This window comes from Saimiri boliviensis, chromosome 14 (genome assembly GCF_048565385.1).
Source record: "Saimiri boliviensis isolate mSaiBol1 chromosome 14, mSaiBol1.pri, whole genome shotgun sequence".
Lineage (NCBI taxonomy): Eukaryota > Metazoa > Chordata > Mammalia > Primates > Cebidae > Saimiri > Saimiri boliviensis.
Genome location: NC_133462.1, coordinates 39,420,128 through 39,443,789, shown reverse-complemented (window position 1 = coordinate 39,443,789; position 23,662 = coordinate 39,420,128). Strand labels below are relative to the sequence as shown.

The window sequence follows — 23,662 nt, the reverse complement described above, 5'->3', positions numbered from 1 at the left end:
AGAGATTGTACCACTGCACTCCAGCCTGGGCGGCAGAGTGAGACTCCATCTTAAAAAAAAAAAAAAAAAAAAAAAAAAAAAAAAAAAAAAGGTCATCAAGGAATAAACCTCTTGGGCTCACTCCATCCTCCCACCTTAGGCTCTCACGTAGCTGGGACTACAGGCACACACTTGTGATCCACACACAGCTAATTCTTGTATTCGCTGAATTTAATTTGTTGTGCAGATGGGGTTTGCCATGTTGCCCAGTCTGGTTTCAAACCAGGCAGTCAGGAACCGGGCGGCAGGTGAGCAGCGGGCAAGCGTTGGAAGCTTCCTCCTCTGTATCTACATTGGTCATTGTTCACGTTGTTCACGTGGCCACCAGAGCTCTGCCTCCTGTCGATCAGCAGCGTAGGAGTGTGACCCCCTACTGTGAGCTGCGCATGCGTGAATCGTACTGTGAACTGCGCATGCGTGAATCGTACTGTGACCTGCGCATGCGTGAATCGTGCTGTGAACTGCGCAAGCGGGAGATCCAGGTTGCACGCTCCTTATGAGACGCTAATGCCGGATGATCTGTCACTGTCTCCCACCACCGCCAGATGGGACCGTCTATTTGCAGGAAAACAAGCTGAGGGCTCCCATGGATGCTACATTATGGTGAGCTGTATAATTATTTCATTGTACATTACAGTGTAATAATAATAGAAATAAAAAATGCAGAGTAAACGTAACGCATTGGAATCATCTCGAAACCGTCCCTGCCACCCCCACTCTGGAGACAAGTCTTCCATTCCACGAAACCAGTCCTTTGGTGTCAAAAAGGTTGCTGACGTCAGGATTAAACGATGGAATTCAGAGCGTGCACCAAGCAACTGTAGTTTTCCGCCCCCCTCTTTAATGCATTCTTGGGAAAACGGTGTTTGTCCCCACTGTGGCGGGCGCCTGTAATCCCAGCTACTGGGGAGGCTGAGGCACGAGTATTGCTTGAACCCGGAAGGAGGAGGTTTCAGTGAACAGATATTGTGCCACTGCACTCCAGCCTGGGCAGCTGAGTGAGAGACTCCATCTCAAAAAAAAAGTCATCAAGGAATAAATAAAACAGGTGCCATGCTGTTTTTCTAAAGCCCAAATACCATGTCATCAAATAACCACACTTCCTGATGACACCTAAATGCCCTTTGAAACCGCTTGGAAGTTTCTAAAAGAGCTCACCCATGGTAACAGAACACTCAAGTCTAAAAGGGAAAACACAAAATCCCCAATTTTTCTCTCAGAAATCAAGTTTTAATAGCCTCCTACGGAAACCATAATTTGAGGGCCACTGAGTGCACTGCTCTCTGAGGCCTGTGATCATAGCACGCTGAGAATGATTGGGAACCTGAACCGCCAGTGGATTTGGGATCCAAGTAAAATGAATGAGACCCACAGCCGGGGCACGGTGGCTCCTACCTGTCACCCCAGCACTTTGGGAGGCCGAGGCAGGCAGATCGCCTGAGATCGGGAGTTGGAGACCAGCCTGGCCAGCATGGTGAAACCCGATCTCTACTAAAAATACAAACATTAGCAGAGCATGGTGCCAGGCACCTGTAATCCCAGTTACTCGGAAGGCTGAGGCAGGAGAATCGCTTGAACCTGGGAGGAGGAGGTTGCAGTAAGCCAAGATGGTGCCACTGTACTCTGTTGCCTGGGCAACAGAGTGAGACTCCATCTCAAAACAAAACAGAACAAAAAAATAAAATGAATGCGACCCAAAGCATCAGGTATAGTGAAGCACCTTCACCCACACACAGAAGCCGAGAGGAGGCTGAGGAGGGCATGAGGAAGTTGGAAAGAAGGAAATTATCACATAGAGAATAAAGCAAGCAACTCAAATAAATATGAGTCTTTCCACTTAATGTCCCCCTAGCCTGGCTAAACAAAGGAGAGTGGGCCAGGGCAGAGGCTCACGCCTATAATCCCAGCACTTTGGGAGGCTGAGTCAGGAGAATCCCTTGAGACCAGAAGTTTGAGATAAGCCTGGGCAATATAGTGAGAGCCGTCTCTACAAACAAGTTTAAAAACTACTTGACGGACTGAAGTGGGAGGATCACTTGAGCACAGGGTTTGAGGCTGCAGTGAGCTATGATTGTGTCATTGCACTGTAGCCTGGGTGACAGAGTGAGACCTTGTCTGATGAAGAATGGAAGGAAGGAAGGAGAAAGAGGAAAGGAAGAAAGGAAGGAAGAAGAAAAGAAGAGAAAGAGAGACAAAGAAAGGGAAGGAGGGAGGGAGGGAAAGGAAGAGAAAGGAAGGAAGGAAGAAGGGGGAAGGAGGGAAGAAGGAAGGAAGGAAGGAAGAAAAAGGAGGGAGGGAAAGGAAGAGAAAGAAAGAAAAGAGAAAGAGAAAAGAAGGAAGAAAAAGGAGGGAGGGAGAGAGGGAAAAGAGAAAGAAGAAAAAGGAAAGAAAAGGAAGGAAGGAAAAGAGAAAGGAGGGACAGAGGGAGGGAAAGGAAGAGAAAGAAAAAGAAAAAAAGGAAAAGAAGGAAGAAAAAGAAAGGAGGGAAGGAGGGAGGGAGGGAAAGGAAGAGAAAGAGGAAGAAAGGAAGGAAGAAAGAAGGGGGAAGGAGGGAAGAAGAAAGGAAGGAAGGAAAAGAAAAGAGTTACTTACAGGAGCTTGGCCTTGGGCATGGAAAGGGATTTATGGTTAAGAACTGGCTCCCCTTCCAGCCCTTGTACCCCCGAGAAAACCACCTTGTGTTTGGCTCATGAACTTCTGCTTCTTGGAACTCGTCTAAGTCAAAGACAACAACCCCCTCTGAGATACCACTGATCTCATGCCACGTAACCATTCTGTGGCTGCCAGGAGGAACTACCCAGTTGGTCTTCTTAGGTTTACTCCTAATTCCGCTCCCACCTCACCTTGAGTTTCCCACTTTGAAATCTAAAGATCAAAGGTGTTTCTTGGGTCTCACACAGAAATCCCCGCACCACCCCCCCAACTTCCTTCCTATCTGTTTTTGCAGCCCATCATCCCTCTGGCTGTGTATTATTCACAGGCAGTTCTACAGGATGCAAAGATAAAATGTAATGCACTTTCCTTAGCAACGGGGAAAAAAAGTCCTTGAAAAATTAAACAGCAGATACCCAAATAGAAACTTTGCATTAGAAAAATGGAATCTGACCACACACACGTGCACACACAGCACACACATTATCATAACCTTGACCAGCCTGAGAGAAACAGTTCTCAAGCCAGTGAGAAAACAACAGCTGTGGCCAGGTGCAGTGGCTCGTACCTAGAATCCCAGCATTTTGGGAGGCCCAGGCGGGTGGGTCGCTTGAGCCCAGGAGCTCGAGACCAGCCGATAACATGGCAAAACCCCATCTTCCCTAGGGATACAAAAAGTAGCCAGGCATGGTGGCACATGCCTGTGATCCACCTACTCAGGAGGTTGAGGCACTGGAATTGCTTGAACCCGGGAAGCAGAGGTTGCAGTGAACCAAGATTGTGCCACTGCAGTCCAGCCTGGGCAACAGAGACTCCATCTCTAAATAAATAAACAAACAATTAAATAAATAAGTAAAATTAGCTGGACATAGCAGCGCACGCCTGTGGTCCCAGCGACTCAGGAAGCTGAGGTGCGAGGACTGCTTGTGCCCCGGAGGTCAAGGCTATAGCAAGCCGTGATCACACCACTGCACTCCAGGCTGGGTGACCAGTGCCTCACTCTCACTTCACTCCAGGCACCCTGCAAAAGCCAGATATTTATTTGGAATCTCCAGCTTTGGCTCTTTATGTGTATGCAAACATTGAACTCAACTCCATAAAAATCGTGTTTTGTTTTGTTTTGAGACAGGGTCATGCTCTGTCACCCAGGCTGCCTATCACAGCTCTCTGCAGCCTCGACCTCCCAGGCTTAACTGATCCTCCTGCCTCAGCCTCTCCAGTAACTGGGATTACAGGTGCACACCACCAGACCAGTTAATTTTTTTTTTTAGACCGAGTGTCACTCTGTCACCCAGGCTGGAGTGCAGTGGCATGATCTCACCTCACTGCAACCTCCACTTCCCAGGTTCAAGCGATTCTCCTGCCTCAGCCTCCCGAGTAGCTGGGACTACAGGTGCTAATTTATTGTATTTTTAGTAGAGACGGGGTTTCATCCTGTTAGCCAGGATGTTCTCCATCTCCTGACCTCGTGATCCACCTGCCTCGGCCTCCCAAAGTGCTGGGATTACAGGTGTGAGCCACTGCACCTGGCCCTTTTTTTTTTTTTTTGACAGAGTTGTGCTCTGTCACCCAGGCTGGAGTACAATGGTGTGGTGCGATCTTGGCTCACTGCAACCTCCACCGCCTGGGTTCAAGCGATTCTCCTGCCTCAGCCTCCTGAGTAGCTGGGATTACAGGTGCGTGCCACCACTCCTGGCTGATTTTTGTATTTTTAGTAGAGACAGGGTTTCACTATGTTGGTCAGGCTGGTCTCAAACTCCTGACCTCATGATCCGCCTGCCTTGGCCTCCCAAAGTGCTAGGATTACAGGTATGAGCCACCACGCCCAGCCAGTGCTGTCTTATTTAGCAATAAGCTAAATTCCGTTTTCAGGAGATGATGCTGTCATCCAACTGCCAGTCAAATCCAGGTGAGGATTTCACTTTATCCTCTGTGTTTTCCAAAGGAGCTGGTGTTTGAAAAGGACACGCGTGCCACCAAGCATTCTAAATGACCTGGGACTCCAGGGCCAGGTAAGTTCCGGATTTTATTATTAGTAACAAATTAAATTGACTAACAACAAAAGAAAAGTGCACCATCGGTGACCCCTCGTGAACCACAACATGCATAGCCTCATTTACACAGGGCAGAGTAAACTGCGGAACAGCTGCCTTCGCTCCCACAGACTGAAAGCCGCCGGGTCAGGGCAGGCAGCCGCGGAGGAGGAAGCTGTCCCCATCCACGCGATCTGGAACAATCCACAAGGCTTATCAGAGCTACCCCGGGCAAGAGACAACAAAAACACTTCTTCTGCCAAATAGAGCTTTGGTGGGAAGATCGGTCTGTCTGGGGCAGGATGGGGTCACAGGCGACACCCCTTCTCCCTTTATTCTCCTGAATCCAGCGCCTGTTAATGCCAGGACCGTTTTCTAAGTCACGGACTCAGCCTCTGGGGTGGATAATTCCCCCATCACTGTTATTTTTGTTTGTTTGTTTCTTTTTTGAGACAGAGTCCCACTCTGTCACCCAGGCTGGAGTGCAGTGGCACAATCTCAGCTCACTGCAACTTCTGACTCCCAGGTTCAAGCAATTCTCTTGCCTCAGCCTCCCGAGTAGCTGGGGTTACAGGTGACCACCACAGTGCCCGGCTAATTTTTCTGTATTTTTAGTAGAGACGGGGTTTTTCCATGTTGGCCAGGCTGCTCTCAAACTCCTGACCTCAGGTGATCCACATGCCTCAGCCTCCCACAGTGCTGAGATTACAGGTGTGAGCCACCATACCCAGGCACTGTTATCTCAAAGTAGAGTTTCTCAGCCTCAGGACTGGTGGTATTCGAAGCCGGATCTTTGTCTGGGGTGGGGCCATCTTGTACACTGCAGTACTCAGGAGCATCCCCAGCCTCCACCCACTCCATGCCAAGCAACCCCCACCTCGAGGTGGGACAACCACGGATGTCCCCAGAAATATCCAGACCCACCGTAGGGCGAGAGCCACTTGGTGAATGAGACCCTTGCCAAAGCCAGAGGGAAACCATCAAAGAGGATGGTGCTGAAATGGATGAGCTGGCCCATCTGTCTGTCTGTCCATCAGCCCCTGATTTACAGCTTTGGGGACTCCAGCACCCCACTGCTCTGGCTTCCCCTCAGTCACCTGCTGCTTCCCATCATCCCTGAGACCCAAGCCCTGCAATTCCCGCTCAGCTCCCACCTTGCAGACACATTGAATTGAATGCACATCTGCCTGTCCGAGGTTTGCTGAGGGTCTGCCATGTTTTGGGGGCCACTTCAATACGAACAAGGCATCCTGGATATTGACCTCATGGCGCTTCCAGCCTGGCAGGCAGGAAGAATCAGAGAGAATTTTTTAAAATTTATTTTTGGATTTCTGTTTTTTGAGATGGAGTTTCGCTCTTTGTTGCCCAGGCTGGAATGCAATGGTGCAATCTCGGCTCACCGCAACCTCCGCCTCCCAGGTTCAAGGGATTCTCCTGCCTCAGCCTCCCAAATAGCTGGGACTACAGGCATGTGCCACCATGCCTGGCTAATTTTTGTATTTTTAGTAGAGACAGGGTTTTGCCATGTTGGCCAGGCTGGTCTCAAACGCCTGACCTCAGGTGATCCACCCACCTCAGCCTCCCAAAGTGCTGGGATTACAGGCATGAGCCACCACACCTGGCCATGTATATATATTTTTTTCTGAGACGGAGTTTTACCGTTGTTGTCCAGGCTGTAGTGCAATGGCACAATCTCAGCTCACTGCAACCTCCACCTCCCAGGTTCAAGCAATTCTGCTGCCTCAGCCTCCCAAGTAGCTGGGATTACAGGTGCCTGCAACCATGCCCCACTAATTTTTTGTATTTTTAGCAGAGATGGGGCTTCACCATGTTGCCCAGGCTGGTCTTGAACTCCTGACCTCAGGTGATTCACCCACTTCAGCCTCCCAAAGTGCTGGGATTACAGGTATGAGCCACTGTGCCCAGCCAAAGAGAAATTTCCATCTGCTTGTGTGCCACCGTCCAGCAGACCTCTTCAGCCTCAGCCCCTCAGTGAATTCCTACAACACACAAGGATCCCAGGCTAGCAATCAGAGTCCCTTTTCAGCTCTGTTTAAAATGTGAGGCTTAGAGCAACAGTGAAGACGCTTTAAGCCCCCACAGGGCACTGCGAGAACCCACCCTCCATACAGTGTGCAAAGAACGGTTATGCAGCATTCATCTGCCCTTTGCTTCTCTCCCCAAGGAATACTCAAGATAAATTCTCTCTTACAGGTCTTTTATTTATCGAGCTGAAGGTCATCGCAGAAGGATGATTTCTGCAGCAGAGGTTGCAAATCATTTGCACGTCTTCAAAGTATTATCATCCATAGCCCAGTGCATGCGCTGCTCTAATTGTCTACGAAGAAAAGCAACACCTTCAACAACTCGAGATCAGCAGGGAAAGACGTCAGCCAGGACAAGTCAAATCACAAGTTACAAAGTCAGAATTGGCTAGGTGTGGTGGTTCACACCTGTCATCCCAGCACTTTGGGAGGCTAAGGTGGGCAGGTCATCTGAGGACAGAAATTCAAGACCAGCCTGGCCAACCTGGTGAAAGCCCATCTCTACTAAAAAATTACCAGAGCATGGTGGTGAGTGCCTGTAATCCCAGCTACTTGGGAGGCTGAGGCAGGAGAATTGCTTGAACTCAGAAGGCGGAGATTGCAGTGAGCTGAGGTCATGCCATTGCACTCCAGCCTGGATGACAGGGCGACTTTGTCTCAAAAAGAAAAGAAAAAGAATATAGACACTTGAACTTCCCAAAACCCAGACGGGTTGGCTATTAACAATCTGGGCAAGAAGTCTATGAACCAGCTTCTCAACAAATGTCTTTTAAAGGTGGCAACATGATGAAGGTGTTTTCTCTTTGTAACTAAACTCCTTACTCATGGGAAGGGGGCAATTCCACTTAAGAAGTGAACCAGGTATGAGAAGAACCCTTTTCCGGAGAGAGGCAACGACCTCTTTCTTCCCTGGAGCTTGGGACTTGTTTCTTTGCACGTCCTCCCAGAACTCCAGTTCTTGTTCCCCCCTACCAGTGCTGGCCCTCCAAATAAACCAACGATTGAAGGTAACAGAAACTTCAAGACGGCTGGGCCTCTGGACCGACCGCCTAACCGGAGGGAACCAGACGTTAGCATTCCAGTTACGAGTTAGAAGCCTTCCAAGGTCGCAGAGCGAGGTCTCTCTAACCTGGCCTCAGGTCCTCATTCTCCTCTGTTCACCCAGGATGGAAAATGACTTTCTCTGCCGGTGGGCTGGTTGTCCACGTGAGAGATTCAACACAGCGGTTTGGGGGTTTTAAACCTCTATTATAGCTACAGCCAAGGAACTAAATCGGGGGCCAGGTATGCGTGAGGGGATTTGCAAATGTCTAATTTAATCCACTCTGTCACCATAGAGGAAGGTACTGTGATGGTTTTCTCTTTTATAGATGAGGAAAGAGATGTTTAGTATTCTGAAGGTCCCTCCCTTCCTATCCTTTCTCTCCCTTCCCTCCCTCCCTCCCTCCCTTCCTCCCTCCCCGCCTCCCTCCCTTCCTTCCTCCCTCCCTTCCTCCCTCCCTGCCTTCCTCCCTCCCTTCCTCCCTCCCTGCCTTCCTTCCTCCCTCCCTCCCTCCCTCCCTTCCCTCCTCCCTCCCTTCCTTCCTTCCCTTCCTTCCTTCTCCCTTCCCTCCCTTCCTCCCTCCCTTCCTCCCTCCCTGCCTTCCTTCCTCCCTTCCTTCCTCCCTTCCTTCCTCCCTTCCTTCTTCCTTCCTTCCTCCCTTCCTTCCTCCCTCCCTGCCTTCCTTCCTCCCTTCCTTCCTCCCTCCCTCCCTTCCTTCCTCCCTTCCTTCCTCCCTCCCTGCCTTCCTTCCTCCTTCCTTCCTCCCTTCCTTCCCTCCCTTCCTTCCTCCCTTCCTTCCTCCCTCCCTGCATTCCTCCCTTCCTCCTTCCCTCCCTTCCTTCCTCCCTCCCTGCATTCCTCCCTGCCTTCCTTCCTCCCTTCCTTCCTCCCTTCCTTCCTCCCTTCCTTCCTCCCTCCCTGCCTTCCTTCCTCCCTTCCTTCCTCCCTTCCTTCCTCCCTTCCTTCCTCCCTTCCTTCCTCCCTCCCTGCATTCCTCCCTTCCTCCTTTCCCTCCTCCTTCCTTCCTCCCTCCCTTCCTCCCTCCCTTCCTTCCTCCCTCCCTGCCTCCCTCCCTTCCTTCCTCCCTCCCTTCCTCCCTCCCTTCCTTCCTCCCTCCCTGCCTCCCTCCCTTCCTTCCTCCCTCCCTCCCTCCCTTCCTCCCTTCCTTCCTCCCTCCCTTTCCTTCCTCCCTCCCTGCATTCCTCCCTTCCTCCTTCCCTCCCTTCCTTCCTCCCTCCCTGCATTCCTCCCTGCCTTCCTTCCTCCCTTCCTTCCTCCCTTCCTTCCTCCCTTCCTTCCTCCCTCCCTGCCTTCCTCTCCTCCTTCCCTTCCCTCCCTTCCTTCCTCCCTTCCTTCCTCCCTCCCTGCATCCTCCCTCCTCCTTCCCTCCCTTCCTTCCTCCTTCCCCCCTGCATTCCTCCCTTCCCTCCTTCCCGCTCCCTTCCCCCTTCCTTCCTCCCTCCCTTCCTCCCTCCCTTCCTTCCTCCCTCCCTGCCTCCCTCCCTTCCCTTCCTCCCTCCCTTCCTCCCTCCCTTCCTTCCTCCCTCCCTGCCTCCCTCCCTTCCTTCCTCCCTCCCTCCCTCCCTTCCTTCCTCCCTTCCTTCCTCCCTCCCTTCCTTCCTCCCTCCCTGCATTCCTCCCTTCCTCCTTCCCTCCCTTCCTTCCTCCCTCCCTGCATTCCTCCCTTCCTCCTTCCCTCCCTTCCTTCCTCCCTCCCTTCCTCCCTCCCTTCCTTCCTCCCTCCCTGCCTCCCTCCCTTCCCTTCCTCCCTCCCTTCCTCCCTCCCTTCCTTCCTCCCTCCCTGCCTCCCTCCCTTCCTTCCTCCCTCCCTCCCTCCCTTCCTTCCTCCCTTCCTTCCTCCCTCCCTTCCTTCCTCCCTCCCTGCCTTCCTCCCTCCCTTCCTTCCTCCCTCCCTTCCTTCCTCCCTCCCTGCATTCCTCCCTTCCTCCTTCCCTCCCTTCCTTCCTCCCTCCCTTCCTCCCTCCCTTCCTTCCTCCTTCCCTCCCTTCCTTCCTCCCTCCCTGCATTCCTCCCTTCCTCCCTCCCTCCCTTCCTTCCTCCCTTCCTCCCTCCCTCCCTTCCTCCCTCCCTCCCTTCCTCCCTCCCTTCCTTCCTCCCTCCCTTCATTCCTCCCTCCCTTCCTCCCTCCCTCCCTCCCTTCCTTCCTCCCTCCCTTCCTTCCTCCTTCCCTTCCTTCCTTCCTCCCTCCCTTCCTTCCTCCCTTCCTCCCTCCCTCCCTTCCTCCCTCCCTCCCTTCCTCCCTCCCTCCCTCCCTTCCTTCCTCCCTCCCTTCCTTCCTCCCTCCTTCCTCCCTCCCTGCCTTCCTCCCTCCCTCCCTTCCTTCCTCCCTCTCTCCCTCCTTCCCTTCTTCCTTCCTTTCTTCCTTCTTTCCCCACTCCTTGCCCTCCCACTTCCTTCCCTCTTTCCCTCCCTCTCTCCTTCCTTCTTCCCCTCCCTCCCTCCCTCCTTCCTTCCTTCTTCCCTCCCACCTTTCCTTTCTTTCTTTAGGGTCTGGCTCTGTTGCCTAGGCTGGAGTGCAGTGTTGCAAAATAGCTCACTGCACTTGACCCCTGGGCTCAAGGGATCTTCCTGCCTCAGCCTCCCAAGCACCTGGGGCTACAGGCACACGCCACTGTGCCCAGCTAATTTTTTTATTTTTTGTAGACAAAGGTCACACAGCAAAGAAGTGGAAGAACCAGGATTCGAACGCAGGACCACAGGCTCTGAGTCTGTTTTTCATGGAAGCACCAGTCAGTTCAGGCGCTCCCAGGCCTCGCCCAGATGGTCAAATGCTTCACACAAGGACACCAGAGAAGGTTCTTGTTCCTCGTATTTATGCCCCTTGTGTCACTCTCTATATCTGGGGTTAAGAATCACTCCAGAAACACCACAGTGATCTCCCAGACTCTCATTTCCAGCAGAGCAGACAGCCGTCCTCGCCAGCACCCCTCCACCCACTCGGTCCCCTCCCGGTTCCACTTCAGGATGACTCTGAAGACAGAAAAAGCCTCAAAGCAAAATGCCTATAGCTTGGCAATGCCAGCAGTCCCTAAAAACTACTGTGCCTCCTTTTTTTTTTTTTTTTTTTTTTTTTTTTTTTAGATAGAATCTCACTCTGTCACCCAGGCTGGAGTGCAATGATACAATCTCAGCTCACTGCAACCTCTGCCTCCTGGGTTCAAGCGATTCTCCTGCCTCAGCCTCCTGAGTAGCTGGGATTACAGGCATGCACCACCATGCCTGGCCAATTTTTGTATTTTTTAGTAGAGATGAGGTTTTGCCGTATTGGTTAGGCTGGTCTCCAACTCCTGACCTGAGGCGATCTGCCCACCTCGGCCTCCCAAAGTGCTGGGATTACAGGCGTGAGCCACCATGCCCGACCTCGAGCCTCCTTTTTTGATACCATCCCTCATTTCCGCTTCCTTCTTTAAACATATTCGAATCACAAAGCCCCAACTCTGTTGGGAAATTTGAATAGGAATTGAAACAGGTTCCTAATCTCATGGTCTCACTTCAGGGTAAAGTGGCTAAGAAGATGGAAGTAGGCCCGGTGTGGTGGCTCACACCTGTCCTCCCAGCACATTATGAGGCCGAGGTGGGAGGATCACCTGAGGTCAGGAGATCAAGACCAGCCTGGCCAATATGGAGAAATCCCGTCTCTACTAAAAATCCAAAAAAAAAAAAAAAAAAAAAAAAGCCAGGTATGGTGGCAGGGGCCTGTAATCCCAGCTACTCAGGAGGCTGAGTCAGGAGAATTGCTTAAACCTGGGAGGCAGAGGTTGCAGTGAACTGAGATTGTGCCATTGCACTCCAGCCTGGGTGACAGAGCAAGACTGTCTCAAAAAAAAAAAAAAAAAAAAAAAGATGGAAGTACCGACTGTGACTCTGAAATCCTAAACAGAGTATTGCATAAACTCTTGGGCTCTTGGACCTCCGTGTTGTTACGTGGTACAAAGGAGCTGGCCCCTGAACTCCCACTGTGCTGTGTACCAGGAGTTGGGGAGAGGTCCACAGTAGCAGGACTGACATCCAGAGGGTAACAGGGAACCAGTGGGGATGTCCCTGGGCTCTGGGTTCTAAAGTGCAGGCCCCTTGTATCCAGGAGGTCTAGGAAGGAACAGAGTGCCACGATCTAAGGGAACAGAGATCTCGATCACGTCGGAGTCACCATCTGAGACGTCGATCACCACCTGCAGAGGTCTGTCCTGCAGACCCTGACTCAGTGACGGATGAATGAATGCACTCACATGCACTGATCTGAGTGGGCGAGGGATGGTTGTCAGCTGCTTTCAGAGGGCAATTGCAGCCAACAGCCAACTGATCATATCACATTTATTCCATATAGATCTAATAACAGAGGTTCTAAGTCAACACACTTGTGGATAATTAACATGGTTAAAAGAGTGGTTTTACAGCCAGGTGAGGTGGCTCACACCTGTCAACCTAACACTTTAGGAGGCTGAGGTGGGTAGATCACCTGAGATTGGGAGTTCAAGACCAGCTTAACCAACATGGAGAAACCCCTGTCTTTTTACTAAAAGTACAAAATTAGTGGGGCGTGGTGGTGCATGCCTGTAATCCCAGCAACTCAGGAGGCTGAGGTAGGAGAATTGCTTGGACCCAGGAGGCAGAGGATGAGCCCAGATCACACCATTGCACTCCAGCCTGGGCAACAAGAGTGAAACTCTGTCTCAAAAAAAAAAAAAAAAAGCAAAAGAGTGGGTTTATGAATGATAAAAGCTTTAGGTACCAGGGCCCAGAGTCAACACCATTAACAGGTAATTCCCCTTTGACCTCCCCCTGAGAGGACCATCCAGCACAAAGCTCACATGAGCAAACAGCAGAGACAAAGGGATGTGGGGTAACAGACTCAACTGGGGAAGCTTTATTGTCCCTATCTTTTACCCTATGACTTAATACTCTAACATAATGAACTGGCTGCCTTCAGCCCATTACATCAAAACCTTTTGGCCTTCCAAAAGGTTTGAGACTATAATCTCCTAACTTTCTCTAATAGTTCCCTAATATTTTGCCAGCCAACCCGAGTGAATGCCAATAGGGAACCACTGCAGGGATCCCCAGAAGCCACAGCAAGGCCATCAGGATGCTGGGGACCCCTATCCACCTCTCACCAAGCCTACTGACCTGCCCAGAGGGGTTTCCAGGCCCAGATGATGGGTTTCTCACTGTAGCCATTCCCCATTTCTACTAACAAATGCCTGCAAATGTAAAGGACGTACGTTTGTTATTTTCTCCTGCCTCGGGATCTTACTCTGTTGCCTAGGCCGGAGTGTAGTGGGGCAATCATGGCTCACTGCAGCCTCGAACTCCCAGGCTCAAGCAATCCTCCCACCTCAATCTCCCAAGTAGCTGGGAATATAGATGTGTGCCACCAGGCCTGACTAATTTTTTTTTTCTTTTTTTTTTTTTTTTTTTTTTGGTAGAAATAGGGTCTTGCTATATTGCCCAGACTAGTCTCAAACTCATAGCCTCAAAAACTCATTCCGGCCGGGCGCGGTGGCTCAAGCCTGTAATCCCAGCACTTTGGGAGGCCGAGGCGGGTGGATCACGAGGTCGAGAGATCGAGACCATCCTGGTCAACATGGTGAAACCCCGTCTCTACTAAAAGTGCAAAAAATTAGCTGGGCATGGTGGCAGGTGCCTGTAATCCCAGCTACTCAGGAGGCTGAGGCAGGAGAATTGCCTGAACCCAGGAGGCGGAGGTTGCGGTGAGCCGAGATCGCGCCATTGCACTCCAGCCTGGGTAACAAGAGCGAAACTCCGTCTCAAAAAAAAAAAAAAAAAAAAAAAACTCATTCCACCTTGGCCTCCCAAAGCACTGGATTACAGGCATGAGCCACCATGCCCTGCCTATTTTCTTACAGTTTGGGTGGTTAAAAAATGAGGCCAGGTGCAGTGGCTCATGCCTATAATCCTAGCACTTTGGGAGACTGAGGCAGGCAGATCAAGAGGTCAGGAGTTTGAGACTAGCCTGGCTAATATGGTGAAACCCTGTCTCTGCTTAAAAAAAAAAAAAAAAAAAAAAAGCTAGGCATGGTGGTGCATGCCTGTAGTCCCAGCCACTTGGGAGGCTGAGGCAAAAGAATTGCTTGAACCCAGGAGGCAGAGGTTGCAGTGAGCTGAGATCGCACCACTGCACTCCAGCCTAAGGAACAAAGCATGACTCCATCTCACACACACACACAAAGCCCAAAATGAGTTTTACAGGGCTAAAATCAAGGTGTCACAAAGGCTGGTTCCTTCTGGAGGCTCCAGAAAGAATCCAGCTTTTAAGGCAGCCCCTTTTTCTTAGTGATAGGCACTCGACTCTCTTGCCTCCCTCTTTACCTGAAAAAAATCCCTGTGATGACATCGGGTGCACCAGATAATCTAGGATCATCCTCCTATCTCAAGAGCGTCAACTTAATCACAACATCTGCAAAGAGCCTTGTACCAAGTGAGGTACTGAATTCACAGGTGACAGAGATTACAACGTGGTCATCTCTGGGGGCAGGGAGGGGCATCATTCCACTGATGACATTCACCCTTCCCAGTATTTTCATCTCCCAGCCACAGAACGTTTCGGTAGCAGACATCGAGTGACATCTCTCACCTTTTCCTTTTTTCTTTGTAAATACAGAACAGAAAGTTGCAAGACTGAGACAGAGCGTTCTCGTGTACCCATCACTCAGCAGAGATACAACCCCCAGAAGGAAACAGAACCCTGCTCCCAAGAATCTATTGCTTGGGCTAATCCCGAAAGCTCTCTTCGCCGTGGGAGGATGGGATGGTGACGGAGTTAGGAGAGTCCCAGACTTGCAGTGAGGCAAGAGAGATTGCAAGATGGTCAGAAAGAAATAAACACATTGCGTCTCCATAAGGAAACACAGGGAGAAGGGGGAGAAATTCTGACTCACCCCCACCCCGCCCCTGGGGGTCACTTGGCAGTGTCTGGGAGACATTTCTGGTTGTCGTAACTGGTGTGGGTGGAAGTGCGACTGGCATCTAGTGAGGAGAGGCCAGGGATGCTACTAAACACCCTGAAATGCCCAGGACATCCCGCACCAGAAAGACTAATCCAGCCTGAAACTTCCTCAGTACTGTGGTTGAATAAGCATGGAGTAGACTCTATTATTTTACAAGTGAGGAAATTTCATCTAAGAGAAATCAAATCAGTTACCTACTGTCACCCTGCTCAAAAGGGGCAGACCGGGGGTTAATGACCATGGGTTTTTCTCAGAGTTTGGGCACAATGAACTTCTTGCCTCTTGTTGTTTGTTTTTGTTTTGTTTCGACGGAGTCCTTCTCTGCTGCCCAGGCTGGAGTGCAATGGCACGATCTCAGCTCACTGCAACCTCCACTTCTTGGGTTTAAGTGATTCTCCTGCCTCAGCCACCCAAGTGCACCAGGGATTACAGGCACCCGCCACCACAGCTGGCTATTTGTGTGTGTGTATTTTTTGTAGCAATGGGGTTTCTCCATGTTGGCCAGGCTGGTCTCAAACTCCTGATCCCAAGTGATCCACTTGCCTTGGCTGTCCAGAGTGCTGGGATTATAGGCATGAACTACCGTGCCCAGCCCTTGCCTGCTGTTTGAGCAAAGACAATCTGAGGAAATCATATGAGGAAGGATCACAGGGAAAAGCACGTAGGTAGAGGGAACAGCAAGTGCAGAGGCTCAGAGGCAGCAGGAAATCAGCCAATGAACTCCAGCCAAGGGTCCCACGACAGAGAAACAGGCAACTGTTCTGTTGGTGGCAGCAAAGAAGGAGGCATGAACCATTCGCTCTTCTGTGCAGCAGTCACTCTGTGTGTGGTTTTCAGACAAATTTAAAGTGGATTTGAAAAAAAAAAAAAAAAAAGTAGACCTGCAATCCAACATCTGAGTAAGGGCTTTGTTCAGCTTCCCAGGACCTGAAGAAATTACCCAGAATCCAGGATAAAACTGCTGGGGTGTCAGTTGCAGGGACCAGATATATCACTCTCTCCCAACCACAGCCTTCCCAACCTCTGCACTGGCGTCTGAAGCTCTGGGCTCCAGTTGTTTCCACTGACCACCCCAGGGGCTGGAAGCCATGGAGGGCAGTTCCGCAGCTCTTTGGGCTTCACATGTTGCTTTGATTGTCATGCCTTGGATTAACAAGATCTCTCTCAGTTTGTGAGAACAAACAGAAAGCTCAGTTATACAAAAAGTAAGCAAGAGAAAGAGAGAGAGAAGGGAGGGTGGGAGGGAGGGAAACAAGGGACAGAGGGAGGGAGAGAGGGAGAGAGAGAGAAAAAAAAGAAAAAAGGAAGGAAAGGTAAGATTAGGTTCTGTTTCGTGTAACTAACAAGTCATAGGATAAGGATTCAGGTACAGCTAGATCCAGGTGTCAAATGATGTAATGCGGACTCTGTCTCTCTCCCTCTCCTTTTCTCAGTCCTGCTTCCCTCTGTGGTGTCAGAAGTCTGAGACAGGTGGTCAGGTGGTCTCCACATGGTGGCACCTGGATTACAGCGTCACAGAAAGGAAGACCTAGCAAGGAAAAATCTCTCTTTCAATCACTCCCACCAAAGTCTCAGAACTGAATCTTATGAAACCCTCTGGGGTCACATGCCCACCCCTGACCCAATCATAGAGGCTGGAGGAATGAGGAAAACTGATTGGCCCAACCCGAGTCATGTGCCTTCCTCTGAGCCAATCATAGAGTCTGAAGGAATAAAGGAAGGTGGTTCTGGAGTCCATATTTTGCCTTCCCATGCAAAATATGTTTCTAACCCATGCAAATATGCTTCTATCTCCAGGAATGCTGAATAGGCAAAACTGAGTGTCTCCTCTCCAGAGACAGGTAGTCTTGTGTTTGCCTCCTTTTCAAGTTGGTGGCAAAAGTAAACCCTATTTTTTATTTACTTATTTTTTTTTTTTTGAGACCAAAGTCTCACTCTGTCGCCCAGGCTGGAGTGCAGTGGCCCCATCTCAGCTCATTGCAACAACTGCCTCCTGGGTTCAAGTGATTCTCCTGCCTCAGTCTCCTGAGTAGCTGGGATTACAGGCACCCACCCACCACTGGCTAATTTTTGTATTTTTAGTAGACATGGCATTTCACTATGTTGGCCAGGCTGGTCTCGAACTCCTGACTTCAGGTGATCCTCTCTTCTCGGCCTCCCAAAGTGTGGAATTACAAGCATGAGCCCCCAAGCCCAGCCGTGAACCTATTTTTACAACTTGTGCCAACTCTAAGTAGGTTCAGTCCTGTTATGTTCATTCAAAAAACTGAAACTGACAGAGCATACGTTATGCAGTAACTAAAACAATTTTTAAAAATAATAGATATAAAACACTTACACAGGATCTAGTATTCGGTAAGCCTGCCACACATTGGCCATCATTATTCCTAGATTATAAATTTTACTGGTAACATAATAGTATGATTGGGATATGTGTCCCCTCCAAATCTCATGTTGAAATGTAATCCCCCATGTGGAAGTATTGAGATGTGGGGCCTTTAAGAGGTGATTATAAGGGCTCTGTCCTCATAAGTGGATTAATCCATTCATGGATCAGTGAGTAACCATGGGAGTGGGACTGGTGGTTTTGTAAGAAGAGGAAGAGAGACCTGAACTGGCACTCTCAGCCCCCTCACCATGTGATTCCCCGCCCTGTCAGGACTCTGCAGAGTCCCCACCGGGAAGAAGGTCCTCACCAGGCCGGGTGTGGTGGCTCACGCCTGTAATCCCAGCACTTTGGGAGGCCAAGGCAGGCAGATCACTTGAGGTGAAGAGTTTGAGACCAACCTGGCCAACATGGTGAGACCCTGTCTCTACTAAAAACACAAAACTTAGCCAGGCTTGGTGCTGTGTGCCTGTAACCCCAGCTACTCGGAAGGCTGAGGTGGGAGAATCACTTGGCCCTGCAAGGCGGAGGTTGCAGTGAGCAGAAATCGAACCGCTGTACTCTAGCCTAGGCAACAAAGCAAGACTGTCTCTGGGGAAAAAAAAAAAAAAAAAAAGAAGAATGTAAGTGCTGAGGCCGCTGGTTTGGTTCTTTCTTTAGCCTGGATGGGGTGAGCAAACTCCAGCCCTTTGCCTGTTTAGTAAAGTTTTCTTGGAACACAGGCACACCATTCATTTTCCTGTCTATAGCTGCATTTGTGCTACAGCAGCAGAGTAGTGTAGTCAAGATAGAGATCCTGGGCTCACCATGGTGGCTTGCGCCTGTAATCCCAGCATTTTGGTGAGCCAAGGTGGGCGGATCACCTTGGGTCAGGAGTTCGAGACTGGCCTGGCCAGCATGGTGAAACCCTGTCTCTACTAAAAGTACAAAAATTGGCTGGTCGCGGTGGCTCATGCCTGTAATCCCAGCACTTTTCGAGGCTGAGTTGGGTGGATCACGAGGTCAAGAGATCAAGACCATTCTGGCCAACATGGTGGAAACCCATCTCTACTAAAAATACAAAAATTGGCCGAGTGTGGTGGCTCATGCCTGTAATCTCAGCTACTCAGGAGGCTGCGGCAGAAGAATCTCTTGAACCTGGGAGGTGGAGGTTGGAGTAAGCTGAGACTGCGCCACTGCACTCCAGCCTGGTGACAGAGTGAGACTCCATCTCAAACAAACAAAAATTAGCTGAGTGTGGTGTCACACATCTGTAATCCCAGCTACTTGGGAGGCTGAGGCAGGAGAATCACTTGAACCTGAGAGGCAGAGGTTGCAGTGAGCCAAGACAGAACCACTGCTCTCCAGCCTGTGTGACAGAGCAAGACTCCATCTCAAAAAAAAGAAAAAAGAAACAAAAGAGATCCCACAGCCTCCAAAGCCAAAAATACTATCTGACTTTTTAAGATAAAGTTTGCATGGCTCTGGCATCACACTGAGTTTCAACTTTTCCTTCCTAGCTGTGTCCCCTTCTCTAAGCAATTCAGCTACTCCACACCCCACTGTTGACTTGCCAGGACACGAGAATCATAGCAACATCCACCTGATGGGTCTGTTGTAGGGATCAAGAGCAATTATATAGCAAACTCGGGGCTGGGAAGCAGCTGGGAAGATCCTCATAAAGCCACGATTTATTGAGCACCAACTGTTTTGTTTACAGTTATCAAGTACGCACAATTCAGCAGACACATGATCCCTGTAACAATCTTCCCATTTTTTCTTTTTCTTTTTTTTTGAGATGGAGTCTCGCTCTGTCACCGAGGCTGGAGTGCAGTGGCGTGATCTTGGCTCATTGCAACCTCTGCCTTCTAGATTCAAGTAATTCTCCTGCCTCAGCCCCAAGGAGCTGAGACTACAGGCACCCGCCACCATGCTAGGCTAATTTTTGTATTTTTAGTAGAGACACGGTTTTACCATATGGACCAGGCTGGCCTGGAACTCCTGATCTTGTGATCTGCCCGCCTCGGCCTCCCAAAGTGCTGGGATTACAGGTGTGAGCCACCCTGCCCAGCCAATCTTTTCATTTTTCTGCAGAACACCATTCGGGAAAGGCTGGGTCAGAGTCTGGAGTGGGTTGAAAGCTAGAAGACACTCTGAGCCTATGTCCTCGGTAAACAAGCAGGAGCGACCCAGGCTCAGCTGACAGCATCACGGGGAAGGAAAGAGGGCGGGGGTGCACAGAAGAGAACAGACTCTGCCAACATCTATCTAGCCCCGCCTGGCACTTTGCACTGTAGCCTGTGTGCAAATCCCTGGCCTCTGGTGACCTCAAGCTTCTTGGCCCTGACTCCCAACTCTGAACCTGTTTCCTTGCTCAGACAGAGGTCTGACATTTGACAGGCATCCCCCACCCCAGCACCCATCTGGCTTCCCTATTTTTTTTTTTTAAGAGACAGGGTCTTGCTCTGTTGTCCTGGCTGGTGTGCAGTGGTGTGGCCATAGCTGACTGCAGCATCAGACTCGTGGGCTCAAGCGATCCTCCTGCCTCAGCCTCCTGAGTAGCTGGGACTACAGGCATGGGCCACGACAGCTGACTAATTTTATTTGTTTAGAGACAGGGTCTTGCTACATTGCCCAGGTTGGTCTTGAAATCTTGGCCTCAAGCGATCCTCCCACTTCGGCCTCTCAAAGTCCTGGGACTACAGGCATGAGCCACTGCGCCCAGCCTGGCTTCCCTATTTGGCAGTCATGTTGTCCGCTCCTTGCTCTTGGTGGGGGACCTAGCTATGTCCTTGGGGAGGGCCAGGCTAAAGGTAACTACGCTTCCGTAGAGGAGGCTATAGGTATGAGAAAGCCTGCTTACTCCAGGGACAGCTCCCTTGCAAAAAAGGCAAAGAAGGAAGCCAATGAAAACTGGCTAAAACTGGCTGGGTGCGGTGGCTCATGCCTGTAATCCCAGTACTTTGGGAGGCTGAGGCGGGTGGATCATCCGAGGTCAGGAGTTCGAGACCAACCTGGCCAGCATGGTAAAATGTCATCTCTACTAAAAATACAAAAAGTGGCCGAGCATGATGGTGGGCACCTGTAATCCCAGCTACTCAGGAGGCTGAGGCAGGAGAATCAGGAGAATCACCTGAACCTGGGAGATGGAGGTTGCAGTGAGCTGAGATAGGGCCACTGCACTCCAGCCTGGGTGACAGAATGAGACTCTGTCTCAAAAAAAAAAAAGGGGGGGGGTAAAACTAAAGGGGTTACATGTGCCATGCACTACACTTTACATGTCACAAGTATTAATTACCTCATTAGATTTTTACCCAAACCAAGAAATGGAAGTATTTAGAGAAACAAGCCCAGCATAAAGATGCAAGGGAGCATCGACATCTTTACCTCAAGGAGGTAACTCCTGACAGAAATAAAGAGAATTCAATCGGTGTCCAGGCTCTGGTATAAAATTCTGCTTTTGGGTGAAAAGTAAGGTGATCTGGACATGCTGTGATGAGTTGGTTATCCTAGTGACCCAATTTTGGCCTCCAGATATCGGCTTCTGGCCAATTCTAAGAGGAGCAGGAAGCCAGGGTTAGCACAGAGTGTGCTTTTTCTTCATTGAACTCCTATTCACCCTTCAAAACCCATTAGAAAAGTTCCCTTCCTCTGTAAGGCGGAGTATAGCAGGAAAAACTAGTGTTCTGAAGCCAGAGAGACTGTGGGTTCAAATCCTAGCTCTGTGAAAAGATTGTCATGAGGACCATGTGCCTGGGAAACAATACATGCTCAATAACTGCATACAGATGGTGCTCAATAAATAGTGAGTTGTGGATGTTCTCAGGTGCTTCAAAGCCCTTAACCAGATGTACATTACTCTATTACACCCAAAATTTCCCAACTGCCCTCCTGTAAGCCACTAGAACAGACTGGAACACAATTTTTTTTGACCAAATCTTATCACATGTGCAAACCAATTCATGCAAATCTCCGTTTCAGTCTCTCTCCCTCCACCTCAAGGCCTGACACCAAGCAGGGCTGTTTTCCACTTGGCTTTTCCTCTGCCAAGAATTTCCCCAGAGCCCAAACAGAGGCGTGCCTCGAAGTAAACATGAGAAGCTCTGAAAACCCATTCACGGGCAGCTCAAAGGTGTCGAGACATCAGGGTGTGTGGCCGAGCCTTCCACCGTGGGGACAGGGAGCCTCCATGAAGCCGAGGCGACTTGCTGACGGCCCTACTCCAGGTGACCAAGCCACATCTCGACCAGAGGAAGGAGAACACACAAAGAGATACACTGTCTCTGCCAGAGGGCGATGGTCCAGGCAGTGCACCTTGGGCGAAGGGGCCAAGAAGCCATAAGATGTGCGTCCCGAGGAAATGCACCACGGTTATAAATACAAGCAAAGGGTGTTTTGACGAAGCGGGTGTCTGAAAGTGGAGATGATCCTGGCTAACCGGTGGCAGGTGGGTTTTTGCAGAGAAATCCAGGGCACTTTTCATAGAGACCTGAGGCTGTAAGGATGCTCCCCAAGCCCCCATTAAATAGCCAGGTTCTGTTTGTCACTCAATTAGCTGGCTGAAGAAAGCTTGGTCCAAACTGTGCCAGTGGTAGGGGCGGTGGAACAGAGGAAAGAAAAGAGGATGAGAGGCCAGGCACGGTGGCTCACACCTGTAATCTCAGCACTTTGGGAAGCTGAGGTGGGTGGATCACCTGAGGTCAGGTGTTCGAGACCAGCCTGACCGACATGGAGAAACCCCGTTTCTACTGAAAATACAGAATTAGCCAGGCGTAGTGGCGGGTGCCTGTAATCCCAGCTACTCAGGAGGCTGAGGCAGGAGAATTGCTTGAACCTGGAAGGCGGAGGGTACAGTGAGCCGAGATCGCACCATTGCACTCCAGCCTGGGCGACATATCGAAACTCCATCTCAATAAATAAATAAATAAATAAATAAATAAATAAACAAAATGCCTAAATAATATTTCCCCAGATTCCTCGGTCCCCCAAGACTAGGGATGTGGTTTTTGTAGGTAGCACTACAGAGTCAAGCCAACTGAGCCACGTGGCTGATGACAGGCTCTTGGTTTCCTTTTTTGCCCCCCACAAAAGAGCAGGGAATAATTGCAGCATACCCCTCTGACATTTGACATGTGTCCCCCAACCCCAGCACCCATCTGGCTTCCCTATTTTTTTCTTTTTAAGAGACAGGGTCTTGCTCTGTTGTCCAGGCTGGTGTGCAGTTGTGTGACCATAGCTCACTGCAGCATCAAACTCCTGGAATCAAGCAAACCTCCTGCTTCATCCTCCAGCATAGCTGGGACTACCCCTCACTCCCATTCGAGCACCCTGATCCAGGGATCCTCAAATAGAGGCAATTGTGCCCACTAGGAGAGAGCTGGCAGTGTCTGGAGACATTTGTGTTTGCCAGGCCTTGGGAGGGTGGTGCCTGGCATGGAGTGGGTGGAAGCCAGGGGATGCTTCTCAGCACCCTGCAGTGCCCAGGATGGCCCACCCCAGAGAACAATCCAGCCCCAATGTCCACAGGACCCAGGCAGAGAAACACTGTCCCAGAATGGGAAGTCTCTCTTCTCTATCACATGAAACCCAAGATGACAACGTCTCTGCCTTTGATGCAAAGTTAGAGGGAAGTCTCATTTTTCAAATGGCTGGCTATAACCCTAAAACAGGAAAATTAAGAAGTGTCTGAGGCCATCCTGGCCAACATGATGAAACCCTGTCTCTACTAAAATTACAAAACATTAGCCAGGCAAGGTGGTGGGTGCTATAGTCCCAGCTACTTGGGAAGCTGAAGTTGGAGAATCGCTTGAGTCCAGGAGGTCAAGGCTACAGTAAGCCACGATCACACCACTGCACTCCAGCTGGGGCAACAGAGCCAGCCCCTGTTTAAAAAAAAAAAAAAAAAAAAAAAAATGCCCAGAGGAGGAGATGGGTCCTAGAAACAGCCCAATCCCGTCTCCACACACCCCTACTCCAAACAGGTCTCCAAATTGCAAACATTGCCTATAAAGAATTTTGATTAAAAAAATGAAATCAAAATAATTTGATTAAAGAATTTGTCTATCAATCCTACCTAATATTATCCCTATTATGCCTGGAAGGCATAATACTATCAACATTTATTATAATTACTCCCATGACTTTTAAATATACATTTCACTCCATCATCTGTAATACCCATTATCCTCTTAGTATGCAGTAAATACTCCTGGACTCAGATCCAATGCCCTTCTCCCCCGGCCAATTTTGCTGCTCTTGAGCAAGATCTCAGCAACTCCACTTGGATGCTGGAAATATATGCCAGAGGAGACTTATTACGCTAATTTCCTGTAGTAAACAGTTCAAATCTTACCTTGGAAACCAATGAAATAAGAAGAGCTAGCCACAGGCTGTGTGGAATTCCTTCCTCTTAGCACTAAACACCAGGCATTCTGTGATTTTGCTCTTGGGGTGGCAAACACAAATGTTTCTAGAACATTGAGTTTTCCAGCATGTACCTT

At 50.0% G+C, this 23,662-nt stretch overlaps 1 protein-coding gene and 1 pseudogene across 5 annotated transcripts in view; both read right to left on the bottom strand.

Annotated features, from left to right (window-relative positions):
• Positions 1-23,662, bottom strand: part of INSR (insulin receptor) — a 159,574-nt gene that overhangs the window by 81,563 nt on the left and 54,349 nt on the right. The gene's annotated exons all lie outside the window — the stretch shown is intronic.
• Positions 10,302-23,662, bottom strand: part of LOC141581115 (uncharacterized) — a 36,133-nt pseudogene continuing 22,772 nt past the window's right edge.